The sequence below is a fragment of the Rattus norvegicus genome, chromosome 4 (genome assembly GCF_021556685.1).
Source record: "Rattus norvegicus strain SHRSP/BbbUtx chromosome 4, alternate assembly SHRSP_T2T, whole genome shotgun sequence".
NCBI lineage: Eukaryota > Metazoa > Chordata > Mammalia > Rodentia > Muridae > Rattus > Rattus norvegicus.
This window is the reverse complement of record NC_141537.1, coordinates 127430309-127451944: the sequence shown is the minus strand read 5'-3', so window position 1 is coordinate 127451944 and position 21636 is coordinate 127430309. Positions and strand designations below refer to the sequence as shown.

Sequence of the window (21636 nt, the reverse complement as noted above, 5' to 3'; positions counted from 1 at the left end):
AACATAATTATTTGGGGTATGTTTCAAAGCGATGGGCCTAACACAAGCCATTTTGTCAAGCTTCTATGTGTTGAGTTCATCACTAGGGGCCCAAGAAGTATAGTAGGATATAATTAGTTCAGGCATTACTTGACTGGATCCAAAGCACTTAGGAGTTCAGCCAGATGTCTCATTGTAACGTGTTCTTTAGTACAGCATAGGATGGCCTACATTTAACTAGAAAACTTGTTGTACGTCTGGGTCTAGTCTACATGGCCTGCAGCTACCAATAAGCATTGATAGTTGATGTTTCTGTGAATAAATTCTCTCTGATACCAGAATTAAAGACAAAAATGGAATGTCTGCTAATCTGTGCAGAGACAATAAATAATCAAGGCTGTTCCCAAAGGCCATTTGTTGGGCATGCATTTATGGAGAAGCAGCTCTACAAGTAGAAATACCTGCTTGGTATGGAGAGCTTATAGTTGGGTGGAAGGGGGAAATGCATAGAAGACACAAAGTCAGGGCCCAGGGCTGCAATAGTGACGTAAGGGGATCTAGCCAGATTGAGGAAATAGATGGACTAAACAAAAAAAAGGACTTACCTGATGACATAAGCACAGTACAGGCTGAGGTAAAGTGTGACCCAACTAGAAGGACTGGCCAGCCTTGTTCATAGTGACTTCAGCAGCACACCACTGAGGAGTGTTTACAGAGCCTCTGCCAGATTGCATGTCTTTCTGGGAAGGAGGTGTGGCCAAGTTTAGGCCTACATTTGAGAAAAGCACCATGTAAGAACCTGTCGAGTTTCACACCCCATAGTTTATCTCATTTTCTTGAAACTTACAAATTCGTACTGTGGTTTGAGTCGGCCACGTCTTTTTCAAACTGCAAAGGCATGTGCGTGTATTACGTGGTGCTCGCTAGGCCTCCTGCTTTTGAGTACTGGAGAGGAACCATGCTTCTGATATTCCATTCTGAAGAACACTTTGACATTTTGAAAGTAACGCAAACTTTTAGTAGAATTCTCAAATATTTCGGAACCATATAAAGAGCATGGTGGTGTGCTTTGTGACCAGTCGATTCCAATCTTTCTAGATAGCATATAGAGTTTTCCTCTTCCGGGGTAGGGTGTCAGTTTATAAGTTCCTTCTATGAGAATGAGATGAGTGAGGTAATGAAACAAAGACCGACCGTGCTCTCCCAATAGGAGGGAGGGGGTCAGGAATCAAAAAGGAAGTGTCAGCGTAGCTGAAACGCACGGGGAAGCTGGAAAGGACTCACAGCTGCAGCCTTCGCTCCCTGACAGGAAGGGGGTTCCAAAGCTACACCGTGTTGTTGTAAAAATATAAAAATAAAAAAGTGAAGTTGTCTTTTACCCCGCTGGGTCTGCACCGCAGTGTCCCAAGATATCTGCTAGATATCTTGGTGGAAACACATCCCAGCCACACACTTTCCTACACTCAAACCCTCACATAAAAGAACACACAACACAATAATCTTAGATCCAATTGATAAGATATAATTGCCCACTTAAACATACAAAGCTCGGTACCATCCATCCCTTAGGAACATTGATAACAACCTGTAAATACATAGAGCAGAATATTAACATCAGCTGCCATGGCTTCTCACCCTCTCTTTCTCCTGTCTCCTCCTCTCTCTCCAGTCTCCTCCTCCTCCTCCTCCTCCTCCTCCTTCAAACTTCTCTTCCGCCCATCCTTCCTTCTCCTCCAATGACAGGCTTCCTTCTATCCTGTACCTGGCGGTCACCTGTACTTTACAAATTCAATGGAGAGGTGGTTCTGGTGAAGTCACCTGAGTTCTGAGTCCTTGACAGCTGTCCTTGGGGCAGTGGAATTAGCATCAAAATACAGATAACTTCAGGGCAAACCACAACAACACCACGACTGATGAGCATCAGTCTGTATGTATGAAGCTCAGTGTATATTTTTGGCCTAACTCTCACTCTGGGTGGTAGCTAGCACTGAAGAAATCCATGACAACACTCATGTCTCAGAACACTAGATCCAGGTACCTACCATCTTGACAGTGGTTCTGTTGCTTTAAGACTGAACTATTCTGAGGACTTGAAACTGAGGATCAGTCATAAAGGAAGCAGCCTGGAAACGTGCCTCCGCAGTATTTGCGTGGGACTGACCACCAGACGTTTAGGTTGGAGTGACGTTCAGGCATCAGGAAGCTTAAGCTGTCAAAACCTGTGGCCAGTGGCTCTTCACTCCAATTACCTGTAAATGAGAAAATGAGAGCTCAGAACCCATAGCTGGCAGTCACATGACCTCCAAATCTACCTTCCACATGTGGTTGCCTGTTGGGAAGGAATTAGAGGTCCAGCAGATTGCTGGATTCACAAAGCCTCCTTTGTCCCACAGGGAGTTCCCTACAGTTTAGATTGTGACAGCTCTGAAGCCATCAGGTGGACTGCAGGTCCTTTCAGCTGTTCCACTCTGAGACAGAGCTCAGTCCTCTGTCAGGTAGGAGGAACTCCTCAACTGTGTGTACAAACTCCCTCAGAGTGTATACACAGGGTTTTCTGGAGTGAGTGCTTAGCCCGCCATCCACAAAGCCCATGAGCAGCAGTATCTCCCTAGTAAAGAAAGAAATGAATATGGCCCAGATGCTGACAACCCATCCTTGACCACCTGGCCTATCAGCCTGCAGAGCGCCAGGCGAAAACAAACTGTGTGAGACTCTGGCTATGACCCACCACTCCCTTCCCCAAACACATCCATTACAGTACTAGAGGGCCTGGAAAGATGTCTCATCAATTCATTATAATTGGTTGTTTTGAGAATTTTGTACAATTAGTTTTGATATTTACCCCACCCCATTCCTCATAGATCCAAACCCTTTTCCTATCCACCAACCCTAAGTTTTTTTCCCCCCATATATCAAGTCCAGTTTGTGTTGCCCATAAATTCTTGGATATATGATCTTCCAGTCAACTTACCAGAGGCAACAATCTCTCCCCACCCACCCCCCAAAGCAATTGGTACACTTCTTATTTTAAAATCGTCTTTTTCTGGAACAATTTAAAGGATGTTAAAAATGAAGTCTTCCGTGATTTCATCTTCCAGGTTCCCTGAGGAGTTACTTGGTGTTTGTCAGTATCCTCTGGTCCCAGCTCTCTAGGACAGTTGTTTTCTATTTACTAGTATTTTCTTTCTTTTTATTCTTTCATTGAAAATCATTTTCCCCCATCACATGAATCTCCTGACTACCACATCCTCTCCCATCTTCTCCCAGTTCCTTTTCCCTCCCTTCCCATCCAGTTGCACCCCCTTTTTGTGTTTCATTAAAACAAATAAATACAGAGGCTTCTAAGGGATAGTAAAATAAACTATGATTAAAAAGAACCCAACACATCACAATTGGATGAAACAATTGTTTCAGAAGGAAAAAAAGCACAAGAAACAGAAACTCACTCATTCATACACTCAAGAGTCCTGTAAAAGCATTCATACTCTGAGGAGTCCTATAAAAACTCTAACTGCTAGATAGCAGCCCCCAAAGACCCTCTGGGGCCTCCTCCCAACCCAGGTCTCTGGTAAATTCTAGAAATTGCCCCCACTGCTGCCAATCTCCTTTTTCTCTCCCCTGCTCTCCTCAGATGATCTCACTCCCCTCCCTGCACCCTGCTTCCTTTCCCATCTCATCTTCTACCCAGTTCCCTCCTTCCACCCATCTTCCTTCTATCCATCTTCCTTCCATCCTCTGATATCTATTTTATTTCCCTTTCTAAGAAAGACTCAATCTTCTTCCCTTGGGCTCTCCCTGTTATTTGGCTTCTTTCAGTCTGTTGATTATAGCACAGTCAGTCTATACTTTATGGCTAATATCTACTTATAAGTGAGTACATATCTTGCTTTTCCTGATAGATCTGGGTTACTGTCTTAGGATTTCCATTGCTGATAAGAGACATCATGACCAAGTCAACTTTTAAAAGGGACAACATTTAATTGGGGTTAGATTACAGGTTCAGGAGGTCAGTCTATTATCATCATGGCAGGAAGCATGGCAGTGTACAGGCAGACAAGGTGCCTGAGGAGGAGCTGAGAGTTCTACATCTTAATCTGAAGGCACTGAGAAGACTATGTTCAGGAAGCTAAGAGGAGGGTCTTAAAGTCCATCCTCACAGTAATACACTTCCTCCTACAAGGCCACGCCTACTTATGGTGCCACTCCCTGGGCCAAGTGTATTCAAACAACCACAGTTATCTCACTCGGGATGATATTACCGAGTTCCATTCATTTGCCTGCAAAATTCATGAGACCCTTGTTTTTAATGGCTCGGTAATATTCCATTATGTAAATGAACCACATTTTCTGTATTGATTCTTCAGTTGAGGGACATCTAGGTTGTTTCTGAGTTGAGACTCCTAGCAGTGGGAGATATGGATCCTGAAGTGGCCACTCCCTATAGCCAGGCAAAGAAAAGACAGAAATGGGGCAGAGTAAGGATTCTCTTTGGCTTTCAAGGATAGCCAACACAAAGTCACCTAAAACAGTTCCACAGAGTATGAAGGGAAGGATGCTTTCAAACCCTTATTATAAAGTCAGTGCTACACGGACACCAGAAACAGATGAGGACACAGTAGCAAAATCTGCAAACTCATTTCCCTGACGAGCACAGACACAAAAGCCTTTAATATAAAAAGTATAAAGAGAGGCAAAAGAAATGGTTCAGCAGTTAAAAGCATTTTTTAAAAGTGAAAATTGGATTCAATAGCACATTAATATCATAGCCATGATCATATTGGTTTCATTCTACGGATTCAGTGATGGTGCATATAAATACATATAAACAAACATAAAATCACCTAAATGTAATCAAAGATGAAAATCACATAATTGTGTGAATTAATATAGGGAAAAAATCGTTTGACAAAATTCAGCATCCATTCATGGTAGAAATTCTAAGGAAGCAAACAGCACAGATCAACGTGGTATGGTTTGAGATGATGAGCCAATGGTGAACACTGTGATCAGGGAAGACCTGAGTCAATTCTTTGGGAATAGGGAAGAAGACAAGGAATCTGTTCTCTCCACTCTTATTTAATGAAGTGCTTGAGTTCTCAACCAGAGAAAGAAGTAAAGAAAAAGAAAGGGGATATAAATAGGAAAGGAAAATGTTTGCAGACAATGCAAAACCTATCCTAATAAGACGCTAAAGATAACACCAGAAAACTCTTAAACAAGTTCGGCCAATATCAGTATACAAAGCCAGTAGGTTTTTGCTATGTCAATTTTGATAATAAACATTCTGAAAAAGAAATCACAAACCTGTTCACAAGGCTCCAAAATAAAAAATAAAATACCTAGAAGAACTCTAACCAAGGAAGTACAAGATACAAGACTTCTACAAAGATGAGAAATTGAAGGAAAAAAAGAAAGAAAATTTTGTGTGTGTGTCTGTGTGTGTGTGTGTGTGAGAGAGAGAGAGAGAGAGAGAGAGAGAGAGAGAGAGAGAGAGAGAGAGAGGGGAAGGAAGGATGGAAGGATGGAAGGAAGGAAAAAGAGAAAAATGAAACTCACGAATTGGCAAATTTATATTCTGAAAGTCATTACCAAAAGTAACTTATAGATTCAGTGCAGCTGTCATTACAGTCGTAGGGGTATTCTGTAGTTAAGTATTTAGCTACCCTATAAGGTTGAAAAAAAAAAATAGAGGGCTAGAGAGATGGCTCACTCAGTTAAAAGATTTGTTGGTTTTGCAGAGGCCCAGGACCCAGTTCTCAGCACCCACATAATGGCTGATAACCATCCATAATTCCAGTTCTGGGTCATCCAATGTCCTCTCCTTACTTTTGCAGGCAACAGGTATGCATGTGGTACACTTACATACATCCAGGGAAGCCCACTCGTACACATAGAGTGAACTAAATAAAATAATAAATTAAGGACCTGAATAGTCAAAGAAATCCTAGGCAAAAAGGGTAATGCTGAAGGCATCCCAATTCCTGATTTCAAACTGTAGCACAGAAAAACACCATTGTGCTGCAGACACAGAATCAGATGGGGGAACAGTGGAACCCAGTAGAGTAGCACAAAGTTAACTCGTACGGCTCCAGCCTGTTCTTGACAAGATGCCAAAAACATGTTAGAAAAAAGACTCAAAGCAGTGGTAGCAAACATAATAGCCACATGTAGAAACCTGGACCTATATCCCCACCTCTATCCTCTCCAAAAGCCAACCCAATGTGGATCAAATTCGATACCACTCTAACTGTTTGTCGACTCTTCATGCAACAGGAATTGATTCCCTAAATATAAAGAACTGGGAAAGTTAACCACCAAACAATCAGAGAGCAATCAGAAAGTGGGCAAATAAACTGAAGGGTCAAGTCTCAGAATGAAAAAACACAGATGACCTATAAATAACATGAAAAAATGTTAACATCTTCACAGATGGAAACTACATTTGGATTGCATCTTGCTCCAGTCAGTATGACTGTCATCATGAAAACCAAACACAGCAAGTACTAGCAGGGGTACAGGGACACAGGAGAGAAACCCTCACACACTGTTGGGTAATGTTAGTCCAGCCACTCTGAAAACCAGCATAGGAGTCCCTCAAAAATGTAGAGGGATACTATCCAACTATCTCTCTCTCCTGGATATACATGTGTCCAAGAGCCAAAGCCAGCACGCACACACACACACACACACACTCACACACACACATGTATGTATATACATGTGTATGTATTATGTATGTATGTGTTATTGAGCCATTAAAAAAAAATGAAAGTTCTACAGTTTTCAGGACAACTGTGTGAAACTGAGACACAGTGTTAAGCAAACTAAGCCGAACTCAGAAAGAGAAGTATTACATTATTTTTCAAGTACATGAAATTAGAAGGGAAAATATTTAGGAAGAGGAGGAGTACCAGAATGGGGAAGAGAGCAATGGAGATGACTATGTAAATGTATGAAGATATCATGATTAAGTCCATTGTTGTGCACAACAGTTAGAATGGACCAGTGAGTACTTAAAAGAACTAATTGACAAGGGTTTGTATAGCAACTCTAAAATTATTAGAGCACAAGGTAGGTGTATGCAGTCACTTAAAATAAAAGCTACATACTAAGTGCAGATCTTCATGCTCTCCCTTCTCTGGATTCCTGCGGTAGCTTTCTCACTTTTCTGGAGACCTTTCCACTTGCCCACGTACATATTTTCTCCCTGGGGGGTCAGGCTAGATAGCCACACTTGCTTTTTACCTCCTCACTGTTTCTTGCACCCTTTCCTGACTACCCTACTGAAGAGGAATTCTAATCCAGCAACATGGCTGCTCTGTCAAGGGATCACAGCCTTTTCGATCTGGCTGGAATGCAGACACATTCTGATTATGGGTACGATCTGGCTGGAATACAGACACATCCTTAGTACACATCTGTAATCACAAACAATGGGGGAAAAAAGGTTGTCTTTTAGGAAGAAGCAGCCATGTTTGAAAGTGATATCTAATTGAGGGGCAGACAAAGTAATGAATCAGAAAAAGATCTGATGGAATGAGTCAGAGATAGGATACCCTCAACTATCACAAGAACAGCACAGGAAAGAGAGGATTTAAGAGGCTGGGATGAGAGAGACAGACAGACACACAGAGAGAGACACACACAGAGAGAGACAGAGACAGAGACAGGGAGAGAGAGAGAGAGAGAGAGAGAGAGAGAGAGAGAGAGAGAGAGAGATAGGAGGCAGTTTTACCAGAACAGTTTTGCAGGTTGAAGGTGAAGACAGAACAAGCCAAATAACGAGAAGGACCCAGGGATTAAGAGCCAGAAGAGGGGTTGGGGATTTAGCTGGGGTTGGGGATTTAGCTCAGTGGTAGAGCGCTTGCCTAGCAAGCGCAAGGCCCTGGGTTCGGTCCCCAGCTCCGAAAAAAAGAAAAAAAAAAAAAAAAGAGCCAGAAGAGCTGAGTTGAAGCAGCTAGCAAGAGTCAAAAGGAAGTAGAAAGGGTGAGCTTACTCAGCAGAATACCTCTGAGATGACAGTTGCATCTAGTGAATAAGTTACTTTTACACCCTACTTTAAGACTTCAACCCACATCCCGTTCTTCCTCTCCCATAGCACTGGCCATCTTCTAACTGCTGAGCCTGCTTCCCCCTCTCTCCCCCGTGGACCACCTGTTCCCTCTTGAATACCTCAAACTTGCAGCCTGTGCAGCCGCACACACAGCCATGCATGAGGAAGGACCCGTGGCCTGTTTTAATATGTGACTGTCATGGTCTTTCATTTTTATTAAGTCTTTGAATAAGGAGCCCTTCAACTTTGGATTTGCATGGTTCATCCTTATGTAGAGCTAAGCCCATGCGAGAGCCCTAATGTAAGCTTGGGAAAGTCAAGGATCCTTTGTCTTTTACACTGGGACAAACCTGCTTATAGTCATTGTTCTGTAATTTAAGTAGTTTGCTTTCTTAATAACTACCTATTCTGTTGTTGACCACAATTTATTTAGCTAGTTCCCTATGGATACACAGTTTCTATTATAAAAATCTGCTGCACTGGATAGCCCTGCTTTTAATTAAAACCTGGTACCCTTCAGTGGTTCGGTTTAAATACCTTTGAAGGAATAAATCATGGCTCCTAGTCCTTTTCTATTTCTGGTGACACTAATACTGAGAATATGTACACTGTCATTGAGAACAGCTGCTCTCAGTAAGTGTTTGCAGGCCTTGGGATGGTGTCCCATTGATGTTGCTTTTCCAAGCACAACCTAATGGCTGCCTGGGATAGCTCACAGCCTCAGGTGCACACAGCAGCCACCTGGGAAGCTTCAGAAACTGTGATGCCGGGGTCCCTCCCAGGGACTGTGATGTAATTGACCCGCCTTCAGCCTGGGTTTATGAAAGGTCCCCGGTGATTTCAGTTGGCAGTGGTGACTTTCTCTTTAACCTTACAGAGAGGTTTTGCTTTGGCCGTCGGGGGTCTGCTCTTGCCTCAGTTGCACACAAGAGAAATAGGTAAGATGATCTTTGCAGACCTTCCTATGAGGCTATTACCCAGATATAAACCGAATAGACAGCTGGCTTATCAATTGTGAATTGTTCAATATCCCCGTGGTGGCTGAATTTATGGTAAGGACAGCAAAGAGGTGCCGGCGTCCTTGGATGCAGCAGTGGTGCACCAAGGTTTGGCAATGGCAACTTCTTTTTCTTAAAAGCCTAGAGGAATACTTTAATGCTCTTATTTAAATGGAACATGTGGCATGTTAAAACAGAACAAGAAAGAGAATATTAAATAATGAGCAGTTTGATGTGATGAGAAGAGTAGAATATTTTTCTAGCACATTCTTTCTTTCCAAAGTATTTCTGGACCTCCCACTCTCTCCAGACTCTGTTTGTGACTACCTTGAGCACAAGACTTTGTGGGACATAGAGTGGTCTGTGCCTCCGGTAAAATTGTTTTAAAATAAATTTAATTAGTAAAAATATTGGTTAAACTGAGCATTTTTTAAAGTTTTTTTTTTAATTTCACATGTGCATGTATGAGCCTGAGCATGTGTATGTGCAGTGGAGGCCAGGAGGGGAGGTTGCACCCCCTGGAACTGGAGTTGAAGGCAGTTGTGTGCCGTCTGATGTGGGTTCTAGCAACTGAACTCCGGTCCTCTGAAGGAGACCATCTCTAGAAAATGAGCTCTTTCTCCAGCTCCTAAACTAAGCATCTTAAAGTTTAAAAACTGTGAGTGACTGAGTGAGCAGAGCATGGTATTCCTCTAACCAAGGCAACAGGCAAGTTTTAAAATACTAGAACAATCTTGAGAGCATCTCATTCTTCACATTAGCAAACACTAACTCACGTGACTTACACCAGACTAGTGCCCTAGACCACAATTCACCATTGATATTAGTTGCTCTAACTAGTGAGTGGATTAGAACTCATAGTTCCATGGCTGTGCTGGGAAGATGGGTCAGTGGGTAAAGACAGTACTTACCACTCAAGCATGGAGACCTGAGTCGGGATCAGAACCACATACAAAGCTGGATGTATCATAAAGTGACTATGAGCCCAGTGCTTGGAGGTGGAGACAGGAAGAGTCCTGGAGCTCTCTGGCCAGGCAGTGTAGCCAAGCAGTGAGTTCCAAGTGCAGTGAGAGGCTCTGTCTTAAAAATTAAGGTGGAAAGAGGAAGATATTCAGTGTTGGACCTCTAGTACACACACACACACACACACACACACACACACACACACACAAAGTGGGGGTAGGATGTTTGTTTATGGAACAGATTATCCTCTTGCAAACTGACATGTGACTGTTTAAACTGTTTCCTTTAGCTCCATCCAGAACAGTTTGTTTACACGGATATTGAGTGGCTCCCATTTTGAAGCATGGCATTCTGTGTTTGTGTCAAGAGGTAGGGGTAGGAGCAATAAAATTTCTACAGTCCTGAAGTTTAGAGTCTGGCAGGAAAGCCAGACACTGGCTAATTGAGTTTCCTTGTGGTAAGAGCTCTGGAGGTGTATGTGGTGTCCTTGAATGTCTATACTAAAGAAACTTCATCTCTGCAGTGCCAAGAAGGGAAAGAAAGAAACATGAGCTCTCCACAGGGAACCAGGGAGTGGGCAAAGACTTCAGTGAGAAGCTAAGGTGTTTTTTCACAGAACGGAGGGCAGGCCTGAAGGTCAGTGATGGGAAAATACAGGCAGAAGGCTCAGAATGGCTCTATCTGGAAGGCTTAGGGAAAAAGACTCGTGTGTATGTGTGTGTGTGTGTGTGTGTGTGTGTGTGTGTGTGTGTGTGTGTGTGCAGCAAAGTTTCCAGAGAACCAAGCCTCTCACTGATTGCTAAAATAACTCCTATAGCAAAAGACAGTGAGTACAGTCCACATCCATCATCCAGAGAATCCCAAAATCTATTAGAAGAACTGATAGGGGCCATCATGTGTTGGCATCCTTCCTGCAGAAGAAGTATTTTCTTCATTCCTCTCCAAGAGCCAACATTTGGGATCTAGAGAGCATGCTCAGGCTGGGTGTGCCTTCACTGCCACAGGCTGGTCTATGTGGAATCTCAACACAGGTGAACATTCCTGAAGGAAGATAGACACAGGAAATACACCCTGTTATCAGCTCCATGAAGTCACTAGGCTGGCTTGTGATTTTATTTTTTACTTCCAACCTCTTTGAGTTTTATTTCAATCTTTTTCACAAGTTATTATTATTATCCTCATTATCATCATTAATTTGGTATATTTTGTCCGGTTTCTTTGTATTATTCTTTATTCTCTCATGTACATCATCCTGACCACAGTTTTTCCCTCCCTCCACTTCCTTTCTCCTCCACTTCCTTTCTCCTCCAGATCTACTCTTCCTCCATTTCCCCTCAGAAGATAGCAGCCTTCTAGGGATAGTAACCAAGCATTATATAAGAAGATACAATTAGACTGGGCACAATCCCTCAAATTAAGGCTGGGTGAAGCAACCCAGTAGGAGGAAAAGGGTCCCAAGAGTAACCAACAGACTCAGAAACACTGCCTCCCACTGTTAGGACAAGTACGAAACACCAGGATAGCAACTCTAACAGTGTGCGGATTACTCTTCGTTTTCACCCTGAACTTATTGTCTCTCCTCCTGGCTTCCATTGAGATGAATGGAAGGGTCTACCTTCCCACTAATGGGACTTAGTTGAGATTTCGAGGTAAGTATTCTGTGTGTTCTACTACTGCATCAGCAACTAGGTTCAAATACAGAGAACACTGTAGAGCTTAGAGCAGGAAAAGCAGTATATTCCTGTGACTCCATACTGCCTGTGGAAGAGGCCAGACATAGGCATCACTGGGAACACAATTCAAACTCTGAGAAAGCAGGACAATTAGGCAATAAAGGACTTAATTACTGTTTATGAAACAAGCAGCACTACATGGTACATTAGTTGTATCGTGTGTGTGTGTGTGTGTGTGTGTGTGTGTGTGTGTGTGTGTATGCATGTGCAGGTGCACAAGCCAGAGGTCAATAACACTCCTCAGAAGCGAGCCACTTTTTTCTAGAGAATGGTCTCTTACTGGCCTGAACTTGCCAAGTAGGCGTGCTAGCTGACCACTAGTCCTAGGCAGCTTTCTATTTCCAACTCCCCAGCACTGGATGTGTGTGTGTGTGTGTGTGTGTGTGTGTTGGACACCCAGTTCTTGTGCTTTCCTAGCAAGTACTTTACTGGTTGAGCCATCTCTCCACATCAGCTGAGTTTTTCAAAACAAAATGACAGAGAATATGGGAAGCACAAAAGTAAATAAGTAAATAAGTAAATAAAATAAATAAGCAAATAAATAAGTAAATAAATAAATAAATAAATAAATAAATAAATAAATAAATGTATGTTAGGCTGTGGTAGTGTATGACTTTAATTACAGCACTCTGGTAACAGAAACAATGGAGCTCTGAGTTTGAGGCTAGTCAGATCTACAAACGGAGTTCCTAGACAGCTAGGGATAAACAGAGAAACCTTGTCTCCAAAAACAAAAATAAAGGAGGAGGAGGAAGAGGAAAGGGAAGAGAAAGGGGAGACAGGAAGCTGGGAAAAGGTAGAGGTAGGGGTAGGTCTGGGGGAAGTTAAGGGGAGGAATAGAGGTGAATGTGGTCAAGATACATGTGTGAAATTCTCAAAGAATTAATAAAATATATTAAAACATAATAAAATATATGCAAATGTGTATTAATATAAACTAAATAAATTAATATAATAAAATAGTATATTTAGAACCCTTCCACATAGCATAAGATAAAACATCCCCTTGACCATTTTCTCCCCCAGTTCCAGTCTTCTCCTAGAGCTAACTGGGATTATCACATTGGGATGATTCTTCCAGACACCCCTGTTTCTACACCAATGTCTCAAAGCGTTTGCCTTCGACCATGCTCACAGTTTTGTCTATGGAGTTTTCAGACACCGCACGGTGCTGCATCTCTTGCTCGAAGGCGGTTCTGTGTTTTTCCTGCTCAGTACTTCATGCTGTTTCCTGCCCAGCTCGGCAAGGATCTTGTACTTGCTTTCTGTTTGGTTTTGTTCCATTTAGTTAAGTGTTGAAGTCTGTAGTGCATTAGTGTTCTCTCAGGTTGCTCTTACAGACTACCAAGGAGTTAGTGATGGAACAGACTTATTTTCCAACACTTCTGGAGACCAGAAGTCCAAGATTGAGGTGTCATTTCTGGTGAGGGCTCTCGGCTTCACTCACAAGTGGCTTCTCTGCTGTCTTCCACTGCTTTTCTCCTGGTGTCACTTCCTGGAAAGGACAACAGCTCTGTCCGTATAATGTCACTTAACCTTACAGGACCCTCTGCTGCAATGCAGACACACTGTGTGTAAAGAGGTTACATATTTGAACATGCAGATGCTAATTTGTTTTCATAACACATAGCATGGCTAATCTATAATTAATCTTATGTTCATCATGAGATAAATTCCTTAATCTTTTTAAAGCTGTGATAGAGCACGCTTGTTTCCCCCTTGAACGTTAGCAACTAGGGCTTCTATATCCAGAGGCAGAGCATGGTAAGAAAGAGCACCAGAGGGGCAGAGGCATGGAGGAGTGGCGGCATAAAGGCTCATCTCCTGTTGCTCATTCTCAACAGCCCACACACTTCTCAGCTCCGAGTGTAGGAGAATTTGGCATTTGAGTTTGCAGAGATGGAGGAGGCCTGCAAAGCCAGAAATGTTCTGTGTGGGCTTCCCTGAGCGTTATAATACCCAGCAGGCAACCTGGGAAGAAGGAGAAAGCTGTGGGCCCCAAAAAGGCTCCCCAGCTCCATTCCCAGCACCCCTCCCCCGACCCCTGCGTTGTCCAGGGAAGACATTTCCTCATACTAGAGTGCACGGATGTGTGGAGGATCTTCCAAGACACTTTGTGTCATCCAAGCCCCCACCCATCCCCTTTCCAGGAGAATTTCTGGAAATTACTGTTTTCGTGACTCAAAGAATACCAATCCCGGAAGATGAAAGATTTCTCCCCTTGGTAAATCTAACAGTCACCTGTCCTCAATACACCAATTAAGCAAGAGTCAGTAAAAAGCAGAGAATGAGGGTTTACTCAATGTGGCCGTGCTGAGAAGAGGACCAGTTAAAGAAGCCCAATGACCTCAGAGACAACCTCCTAGGCTCTGACATGAGGTTAGGTTTCGGCAGAGAGCAAGAAACAGGCAGTTTAGCCATCCTGCCATGGTATGAGCCTCCAGTCATTGACCCATCCTGTCTGCTCCGTTTCCGTCTCCTTCAAGGTGACCTGCCCAGCTGCTGGAACCCCGTGAAATCTGTTTTCAAAAGACAATTTCCTGCTATGGCTGGCTCAGCCTTCCCTTTCTCTCAGCATCAGATTCCTGGGAGTTCCAATTTGGGGGAGGGGTTTATTGTCTCAAGAGTCTGACTGCCAAAGAGCAGTGTCTCTTTAGAATCCCTTTGTGCTTGTCAGCGTGGTTACACATCCACAAGGGCTCTCTGTAGAGAGCTGGGAAGAATTACTTTGACATCTAGTCGAAGTATGTAGTTTGGACACGTGCACAATTTGGATGGCCAGGGGACAATTAAAAATAACTGGAGATATTTTGTCATCATACTGGGAGAGGGGTTTGTGCTGTTAGCACTCCCCAGCACTCCCCAGCATCCTCCCAGAAGGCGCACACAAGTCCTCCTCCTCAGTGGGCAATCAGCCAGCCATATTGCCAGCAGTGGTGAGGTTGAGAAAGGGAACATCCTTTCTCAAGCGTGCACTCATCCTCTAACTCCCAACTTGCTGCTTTCTTTGACATGCTTGGTGTATCAGTTTCCCTTTATGTTTGTTTATTTGTTTTATCAGACAGCTCCCAAAACAGTCTGCTAAACTCCTTTGTCAGAGCACCAGGGTTCGCTGAGGAGAACATGTGATATCCACAGCAGTGCTGGTTTGGTTATACATTCGCACTGTCACGCGGCCTCATTAAAATTTTAGCCTCAGCTGAAGATCCATTCTGTCTATCCCTTGACTCAGAAGGCACTCTTCAGAGGGTGTTTGGAGGATTAATTAGTTAACTTTGGTAAGGCGCTTTGAAGATAACAGTACATTCTGCATTCTAACTACCACCATCGGGTGAATAGGCACCCTTAGACATTATCACCTCGTGGCTTTGGTCCTGCCCATCCCCTCGCTTGCTTGAGCAGTTTCCTGGGAGGAAGGGTATTAGACTGGGCAGTGGCCAACAGCCTAAAATCAGGATCGTTATTGAAGACTTCTAGTTGAAGAGTCTCCTTGTATGATGAGAGAAACACTCCAAGGGACGTTAAAAGCCCTTCGTAGTGATGGAAGACTTCTGAAATGCAGTAAGGGAACCAGAAACAACCCCCATTCTCTCATTTGTAATCATTGATCAGCCTTGACTCTTCCCTTTTCTCCCTTACAAAGAGCGGAGCCTCGTCAGGGACCGCTCAAAACCCTCCCATGAAAAAACCTGTAACTTACATTCACAATGTCTTAGCTTCCGTGCTGACATTTGTCATTCTATACCCAGGGAGGACACGCATGAACGCAGGTGTCCTCAGAGGCCTTAGGGATTCCCCTACAGCTGGAGTTACAGGTAGTTGTGAGCTCTTCAATGTGCTGAGAATCGAACTCTGGTTCTCTGCGAGAGCACTGCATGCTTATAACCATAGGGCCATCTCTCCAGCCCCTGTGCAGATTTGACCTTTAGAAAATATTTAATTTTTGAAAACAACAGCAACTGATTTATTTCTATTTTATGTGTATGTCTATGTGGTTGAGGTCTACAGGTGTCATAGGTGGGTAGGACTACTGGTTGCCTCCCTCCTTTGAAAGCTGGCATGGTGCCTGCCTACCAGTACCGTAAAAGCTAGTCAGAGGCATTCAAGTCATTTTGAGCTCAGGTAAATTTTCTTTTTCTTTTCTTTCCTTTTCTCTTCTTTTTCTTATCATTTGCATTGCATTTATTCTTACTTGTAGTTTTTAATTTTTACACAATATTTTTATTATTTGGGAATTCATATCATGAACCCAGATCACACTTACTTCCCAGTCTTTCCAGCCTTCCCTTGTGACCTCATTCCTGAAGAAGTAGAAGGAGAAGGAGGAAGGAAAGAAAAAGGAAGGAAGAGGAGGAAGGAAGGAAAAAGGGAGGAGGAGGAGGAAGAAGAAGACAAGGAGTAGGAGGAGGAGAAAGAGAAGAAGAAGAAGAAGAAGAAGAAGAAGAAGAAGAAGAAGAAGAAGAAGAAGAAGAAGAAGAAGAAGAAGAAGAGGAGGAGGAGGAGGAGGAGGAGGAGGAGGAGGGGGAGGAGGGGGAGGAGGAGGAAGAGGAAGAAGAGGAAGAAGAGGAAGAGGAGGAGGAAGAGGAAGACAACAAGTCAAAAGTCAAAATTGTGTTGACCATGGTCAACTCCCAGTGACCATCCCTTTAAAGAAAACTGTATGCAACTGTACCATGTACATGCCTGGTGACCACAGAGGCCAAAAGAAGACATCAGATGCCCTAGAACTAGAGTTATGGGTGGCTGTGGCTGCCATGAAAGTGTTGGTATCTAAAAGTCCCTCTCCCTATAGTCATAATTTTTATAGCCATTGTCTGCTGCATTTGCAAAATCCTTTTGACTTACACAAAAGCAAACTGAAAAGCACCTACTGTGGATCAGGTACTGTGCTTAGAACCTACTTCATCCTCCAACACCTGTTAAGATAGGTGTGGTTTGGTCCAGGTGACATATGCCAGCATGGACATGTCCCTGAGGTTGCTCTCTTGGTTATGGTCACCAAGCTGGGAAATGAGAACCATGCCCTAGCTGTTTCAAAGTTAATGCTGTATTATTTCATCATCTCAAGCTAAGACAAACCTGTGCGTCCCCCTTTCCCACTTGGTTTTCATCCCCATAGGAGTAGAATAGGGAAGGTAGCACACTTGTCTGTTTTCAGATAAAGGCAGGGATGAGAGGATTGGTGCCTTGCTCATGTCTCACAGCACCAGAGAACTGGTTTCCTTGCAGACTTCTTGACCACAGACCCACCAGCACCACCTACTAGCAGCTACTTAGTACTGCATCCTTCTTTCTCTTGAGGCTGCCCTGGATGAGTCCTTCCCTGGCTCCCTTTGGTTTGTGTGGATCATTCATCAACCCCAAACCAGAACTCTCTGTTCCCCTTGCTGTCTCCTTGTCCCTGTATACCTTGTAAGCACTAGTTGCCCTGCAGGGAATCAACGTGGGCATTCTTTTCAACCCCCATCAGTGACTCTATCTCTTTCTCCAGCTTAGATCAGTGGTTCCTAAACTTTGTTGGGGATTAGAATCACCAGGGGAGCCTTTAAACTTCCTAGACTGCTCATAGATAAATTAGCCTAGCAGCACTGATAATCAGGACGTTTTTCACTTTATTTTTTTTCAAAGCTCTCTGGGCGATTCTAAAGTGCAGTCAGACGTGAGACCCAGACACATGAGTCATGTCCTGTGAGTTCTTGGGTGACAACTTATAAACTCTTCCTTCCACATGAGGCCTATAATCTCTACCTGTTTCTAATTTCCCCCAGACCCTGAATGTCCAAATTTAGCACGTGAAAATGCAGAGGGTCCAGTCACACTCATGTTTCTTACAGGACATGTACTGAAAAAAAAATATTGGCTGTTTACCCTAACTGCCTGCTGCTGTCACATCTGGCAACCCTGCTAAGGAGAACATGACCTCTCTGAGTTTCCCCTTAGTCAGAAAGGCTTTCCTGTGAACCTAGGGGCAAACCTTAGCTTTCTCTGACACATCCCCCTCTGCCCCTTTGATTCCTGCCCTGGGAGACAGGACCACTTCACACATCTTTCCTCTGCTCATGATTCCTTGGTCTATTCTCATCACCTGGGTCTTTGAGGATTTTACAGCGATGGAACTAACTGAACCTTTTTGTGTCTGCATTCTACACTCTTTCCTCTTATGATCCAGGTTCTGTTATTTCCCAAAATATCCTCCTGAAACACTGAACTGATTCTGCATTTGGACCTGTAAGGACCACTCACCCAGGAGGGAAAATGTAAAATGTACTCCTCTAGAATGGACAGCCCTTAAGGACATTTCAGCAGGGCTCCCTGGCAGAGCCCAAGTACTGGGGGGCAGTCTAAGAAAACTGTGTATCCTGACATGTACTAACACTTGTCTTCTACTTAGATTGGGATGCCTGATCTTAACAAACTTCTATCCATTCAAAGAAAGCAGAAAACATGGTTTCCCAGAGTCATTCTTGCTGATTTCTTTTTTTTAAATTTATTTATTGTATGCATATCCATACACTGTTGCTGTCTTCAGACACATCAGAAGAGGACATCAGATCCCATTACAGATGGTTGTGAGCCACCATGTGGTTGCTGGGAATTGAACTCAGGACCTCTGGAAGAGCAATCAGTGCTCTTAGCCGCTGAGCCATCTCTCCAGCCCTCTTGCTGATTTCTATTGGCATTTCCTGAAGACCTTTCTGACAGTTCTGGCTTGCTTAAACCCATCCTCCCCATCTTCCCCAGCATGATGTCATACCTGGGATTAGTGTAATAGGTTTCTAATTGGTATTACTGCTTCTAACTTGTACCCTCCCGATGTGATTGTGTGTGTTGTATAGGTTTATAGTTGTGTGTTTGTGTGTGTATGTCTCTCTCTCTCTCTCTCTCTCTCTCTCTCTCTCTCTCTCTCTCTCTCTCTGTGTGTGTGTGTGTGTGTGTGTGTGTGTGTGTGTGTGTGAACACACAGGTGCTTCCTCAATTTTTCTTCACCTTAATTTTTGTGACAGGGTCCCTTTCTGAACCTGGAGGTTGCCATGGCTGCAAGGGTCCACTTCCCTAGCACTGGGATTACAGCTGTGTACTCTGCTGTACTTTTTACATGGGTGCTGGTGACCAAAGCTCAGACCCAAATCCTTCTGCAGCAGGCACTTTACAGGCCAAACCATCTCCCGAGCCCTATATGACCATAAAGTAGGCTGGCTCTTGTTATCAGTGTGGCTGTGTGGTTCCCTCCTCATAGTCGCTAGCTGTCCCCAGCACATACTGCTTCATAGCAGATTGATTGAGCTAGAAGTTGAATTTTTGTGCCCATGGGCTTTCAATGGACAACGAAGCCACCTCTTTCCATGTAAGTAGCAAGTTGGCACAGCTGGGGAACTAAACACTAAGTCAACAGCCTTAACTAATGTGGCAAGTCCTGGGTGCAGAGCCCCGCTGTTTCTCCAAGTTCCCCACTTAGATGCAATTGCAGGAGGAGGCCGTTTGCTTGTTAGTTTTCCATGCATTGACTTTTCATAGATCTTTCCTGGCTAGCTTTGTTGTCCTTTCTATTAGTAAGACAATGACTACCCAAGTCAAGATAATAACTACCCAAGTCAACTACTCACCTGTGGAGCCTTAATTCAAAGGCTGTTTGTGGAGGAAGCTCTCATTCATATTTTTGGCATGTTAGTTCATTAACATAAATTTACCCAGTGATGGGGAAAGATCAAGCTTGAAAGAATGAATGGAATGAAGAAGTTCATGATTCTGACTGTTTTTCAACTCCTCCTTGAAGCTCCCATTCCCCGCCACTTCTGAGAGGCAGTCACTGTGCCCCAATGCTGCAATGCCATTCCCGAGTTGTAGCTTGCTCAAGATGGCTTCTGGTCCTTAGAACCAAAGGGTCCTAATGAACACAATTCCCATGGAGCTTGCTACAAAGGAAAGAAATACCTTTTACTATACTTTCCTGATGGAATATTTTGTCTAGACCATTCAGATGGCCAACAGTAAGAACTTGGAGACTAGCTTGGGCCGCTGGGTAAGGCTGTGTACAGAGGTTCAAGACTGTTTTTTGTTTTCTAAGGGACTTTCTTTCATTGGTTTTCTTTCTGTAACCAGACAACTGGACACATTCGGTGCTCCTTCACTTCTTATAGTGCTTTATCTCTGACCTCTGCAGCATTCATGAGTTCTCTAACCTTGGGAATGACCGACACTTCTTTGTGACATGGTCAAATAGAAGGACACAAAAAACAACTTTTCTACTTAACAAGCTATTAAAAAATGTGATACATTTAGAGCATAAATCTTCGAAGAATCAGACAATAAATTGACCCCCCCACCCCCGCTCTTCCTCCTAAGTGACATTCTAGCACTGAGAAAGTGTGCCCGTAATGAGCTGGCACTAAAGTGGTCTGGTAACAACCTGACTCACCGAGGATCCCAGCCAGTTAAAGACTTCTCTATACTCAGTATTTTGCTGATTAGAGTCTTGCTTTAGTATGACCCTGGCCTAGTCTACAACTTACTGTAGCGAAGGTGATGCAAGAAATGACAGACTGACAGCTCCATGCTTCTGATTCTAGAGCCTGAGCAAGCCAGTCACTCTCCAAAGGCTTACTCTTGCTCATACTTGAACTTCAGCCTGACAGTGAGAGCCTAGAGATGAGAAGCCATGTAAAACAGAATCAAATTATCCTAGCCAAGGCCAGCCCCAGCTAAACTACGAGCTCTTCAGAAATATGATTGAGGCCACTCCAGATCAGAGGCTCATGGCCTTTGGAATAATAATAAATGACTGTTGTTTGAAACCATATGGTCTTTGTATGTTTATTAAATACTGTGGTAGTAAACAGTATAGCTTAGTCTGCCATCATCTGGGATTACATATGCTTAAGTCCCTAACACGGAACCTTTAAGAAGATAATAGAAACCTGCCAGTAGATTTGGAGGCTGTGTTCCAGTGACTGGTTCAGTATGGGCCTGCATTGTGTGTATGGAGGCTATGCTACAGGGATTTCATAACCGGGGAGATTTGCTCCATGACAGTGGTTAGCAAATGATAGTCCATAACCCAAATTCCATGGTCAGTCTTGACAAAGTCTTATTGGAATACGGTCTCAGTGATTTGTTCTATGATGGCTTTTTTTTTTTTTTTACACTGTATTGGTAGAACAGTCTATTTGTGACAGATAGGGGCTTGTAACCTATTTACTCTCTGGTCTCTTACACAAAATGCCTGCGAATAATTATCACAGAGCATCTAAACCTAAGATTCCATGCATTAATAATTGGACAATACGTGGAGTATGAAATCAGGCTGCCAAGGAAGGGAAGGTGAGTATTGCAAATAAGAATCCCCTTGAAGGTGCAGAGGCATGGCAGGCTCCATGGAGCTCAAGTGGTGTGTGTGTGCCCCCAGGAGAGCAGCAGGGAGCTATTTAATTAAACATCAATGCACCCTCTAACTTGAGGGCACAGTTCATTCTAAATATAAGCGCCATCTTTAACTCCTTCACAGTCACTTTCCTCTACTCTAGCTCATGACGTGTGAGCCTCTCTAGGGTATAACTCTTTTAGGGATGGAAGAAACCATAAACATGTGGCAAGAGTTTGGTTCTGATAGCTTCCGCCACTGACGTATTATGTAATAAACAGGGAGAGGACTGGAAACTAAAGCTCCTCACCCACGTTGGATCCCATATACACAAGTACTTCCTTCCGAAGGCAAACTTTCCCATCTTAGTGTGAAATTATGCAAAGCAAATGACAAGAGTGAATGACAGGGATAGAATATTCTTCCTAGGTTTATCTTAATTGAAATGTATGAGGGAAATACATAATTTAAAGGAATAGCTCATATGCCTTTGTAATGTAAATAGCTTCGTGATGTGAGTGTCACATGTGACTGCTGTCTCTCCTTGCCTCA

General features: G+C 43.4%; 1 long non-coding RNA gene across 1 annotated transcript; it reads right to left on the bottom strand.

The window, feature by feature from the left end:
* Positions 1 to 18190: 18190 nt before the first annotated feature.
* LOC147994980 (uncharacterized) lies at positions 18191 to 20366 on the bottom strand. Its single transcript, XR_015686071.1, has 3 exons — positions 20237 to 20366; positions 19331 to 19639; positions 18191 to 18336 (listed from the first exon to the last, which is right to left on the bottom strand). It is a non-coding gene; the product is annotated as an uncharacterized LOC147994980 (long non-coding RNA).
* Positions 20367 to 21636: the final 1270 nt, after the last annotated feature.